The sequence below is a fragment of the Monodelphis domestica genome, chromosome 7 (assembly GCF_027887165.1).
Source record: "Monodelphis domestica isolate mMonDom1 chromosome 7, mMonDom1.pri, whole genome shotgun sequence".
NCBI lineage: Eukaryota > Metazoa > Chordata > Mammalia > Didelphimorphia > Didelphidae > Monodelphis > Monodelphis domestica.
This window is the reverse complement of record NC_077233.1, coordinates 199,913,905-199,916,985: the sequence shown is the minus strand read 5'-3', so window position 1 is coordinate 199,916,985 and position 3,081 is coordinate 199,913,905. Positions and strand designations below refer to the sequence as shown.

The 3,081-nt window shown below is 43.1% G+C and overlaps 1 long non-coding RNA gene across 1 annotated transcript; it reads left to right on the top strand.

Annotated features, from left to right (window-relative positions):
• The first annotated feature begins 1,475 nt into the window (after positions 1-1,475).
• Positions 1,476-2,688, top strand: LOC103097960 (uncharacterized). Its single transcript, XR_469994.3, has 2 exons — positions 1,476-1,679; positions 2,139-2,688. It is a non-coding gene; the product is annotated as an uncharacterized LOC103097960 (long non-coding RNA).
• Positions 2,689-3,081: the final 393 nt, after the last annotated feature.

Sequence of the window (3,081 nt, the reverse complement as noted above, 5' to 3'; positions counted from 1 at the left end):
TTTCTAAGGAAATGACAAAGTACTTGGTGTATTTGCCAAGTATAAGGGGAAAATGTTTTTTGTTATTTTATAAAAAGGTTGGTCTGGGTTATTTAAGAATAGAGTCACCAGGAATTTAATTTATTCCAGAGATTTATTTACAAAATATAGAAAGAGTGAAGTAAGAAAATCAGAGAGAGGACAGGGTAAGATATCTAGCCTAAGTACTAAGTAATTTACTCTAATCTCTGGCTCAAAAACAGGAAGGGCTAGTTAGTCCTTAGCCAGAGGGGCCTCAGCCCTTATAGCCAAGGACTTGGGGATGCAGGGAGCCTCTCTCAAGAGGATAGGTCTCTCCTGAGGCTAGTCTCTTCAGAAAATCCAGGAAAGGAGTCAGCTCTTCTCACTCACCACATGTTAGTCCAAAGGGGAGAGATTCGACAGTCTCACCATGCACAGGGTCTCAGGTCCAGTCAGAAGATTCTTCACCAGTCTCCAACTCCAACTCAGAACTCTAGAAGAAGTTGCTGTCTCTCTGAAGATCTCAGATGAATCCCCCACAAATCTCAAACGATTCTCCTCCACAGGAAGTTATAACTCCCTTTTAAAGACACTTTCTTTTGGGTCACTTCCTGTGCCTTCCTCCATTTTTTATGTGGACAAATCATCATCTAAAGCTTTGTTTAGGACTTTCCAGGAGCAGTCAGTAGATTCTGATTCGTCAACCACTCTCACACATGTGGGTCATAGACCTCCCCCCACTCAAGTGTGAATGGGGTGTTTCCACTTCTGGCGATTAAATCTAAAAATGGGCAGGGGAGTTAATTTCATTTTCACAATCAGAGGAGAGATTGAATTTAATCTTCACACAAGAAAACCCCCAACAGGATCACAGACCAAAAGCAATTGAACAACAACTTTTAAATTAACATTAAAAGAATTAACATATCATAAAACTCCACCAAAGCCCTAATCCAGTGCTTTGTCATGGCAGGTGAGTGACCCTGGATCCTGGAACACTCTCCTAGCAGAAAGATCTTCTAGGTCTTACCAAGCTGGGAAACCTTGGCACAGGACTGTAAATTTATTATCAAAGGACAAGCACAGTACTAGCCTCATTCGGGAAGGTCTGGGTTCTAGTGTGTGCATTACCTCAACAAGCCACGTTACCTCTCTGTGCCTCACTTTCCTTATACTAACAGAAACATTTCTATAGTGCTTAAAATCTAAAAAATACTTTACATAGCTATGGGTAGGATTGGGTGAATCAAATCCTGGGTCTCACCTCACTAAAGGAACTACCCCAGTGAAGTGGGAATATCTTTATTGAATCAATCAACCGAATCTATTCAACTAGGCATAAAAGTTCATGATCAATTTGGAAGGAATGGAAGTCTTAAAAAAATTTAAATGGAATGAATATAGGATAACCTTCAAAGGATTGGAGAACTTGAACTCAGTGGCACCCTAGCAGTATCATCAGAAGAGCTCTGACTGGTGCCATTTTCTATTGCAGATGCCAAGGCAGTTTCAGAATTCAATGAGAAGCCAGGCAGAAAGGCCAGCATTACCCAGTGTCCAATGAGAAGCTTGTGATGGCCCCACGAAGGGGAGAAATGGACTTCCAGCTATCAGGAACCGTGAATTACCTTCTTTGCCACATCAGATGCTCTAAGCTTAAGCCCACTTTCCCTGACTTGGTATGTGTTCATTTGGGGACTTGGGAGATGTTTTGTGCTGACTTCTTTTTCCTGTGCCTCCTTAGTAAATACTCCCTAATAGCTAGCCAGGTCTGGCTGGTTAAATGATAGTAAGTGATAATCACTGGATGGGGAGCAGGCTGATGGAGATGAATTCTCTAGACCTTCCCCATCAACCTGCAATGACAAAAATGATAAGCTAGTCTCTGGAGACCTAAATTTATAGATGAATGAGAATTGATATAGTAGCCTCAGATTTGATAGTAGCCCCACATATTGTCACAATAAGACTTATATACATATATTTCAATACTTATAGCATCTACTTCCAAGGACTCTTGTGAAGCATTAATGAGCTAATATTTTTATAAGGCCTTTTGCAAATTTTAAAATACTATGTAATTGTTGATCATTAGAGTTTCAAATTCTTCCTATACTTATACATGCATATTTCAATAGGTAAGGTAAGAAAGAGAGATGCAGGGGGTTGCAATGAGAAGCCAAACTGAAGGAGATCAGCTGAAGAGCAGCGGAGGAGGGGCAGAGAGACAGAAGCTCCAACTGTCAACAGTCTTTCAGCCTGGGAGGTGGAGGAGAAAAGGAGGTTTTCCTGGAAGCTGAGAAAGAGCCCACCCTTTTGGGACCTGTTATTCCTCCTGGGACCCCAAAACACCTCCACTAAGACTCTTCAAGAACAGCTACTGGAATTCTCAAGGGGGTTTTGTATTGGGACTCACACTGGCCAGAGCCATCCAGATCTCTCCCTAAGATTTCTCTCTCTCCCTCACCTGTTCCTAGACTCCTGAATTAAAAGCTAGTTAGCTGAGGAATAGAGATCAACCAGCAGCTGGCCAGAGGAGGGTTTGGGCACCCAGTCCTGAACCCTGAGAACTTGGGGGGGGCAGTCTGCCAGAGGGGTTCAGTGTTAGGGTTTCCTACTCCCCACTTTCCTTGCCTGACACTCCTACCTTGTGTGAACCCAAATAAATCGCTTACTACTTTAGAATTAGGTCTGGTTGGTTTCTGACGCTAGGAAAGGGGACAGAAGATTTGGGGAGAATCACATCTCTCCCCAAAAGGGGAAGGTTAGCTCAGGATCCCAGGGATCCAAATTGCCTAACCCAAGGAACATCATCTCTCCTTGATAGTGGGGTGACCCCAGGTTTCTGAAGGGAAATGACATGGGTGTCCTCCATCTCCCAGAACTATTCTCTGAGGAGACATATTCCCTCCATCAGGGGGACTTGGCTACCTCTCTCCCAGAAAAATAGAGGGGAAGAACCACCTTTTCTCTCCCTCTCTTCCCCATTTCCCTCTCTCCTTCCATTCCCCCTGTTCCCCCTCTCAAGATCCTTCTATTACAAATATTTCAAAAATATAATTTGTCCCCTCTGCCATTTTA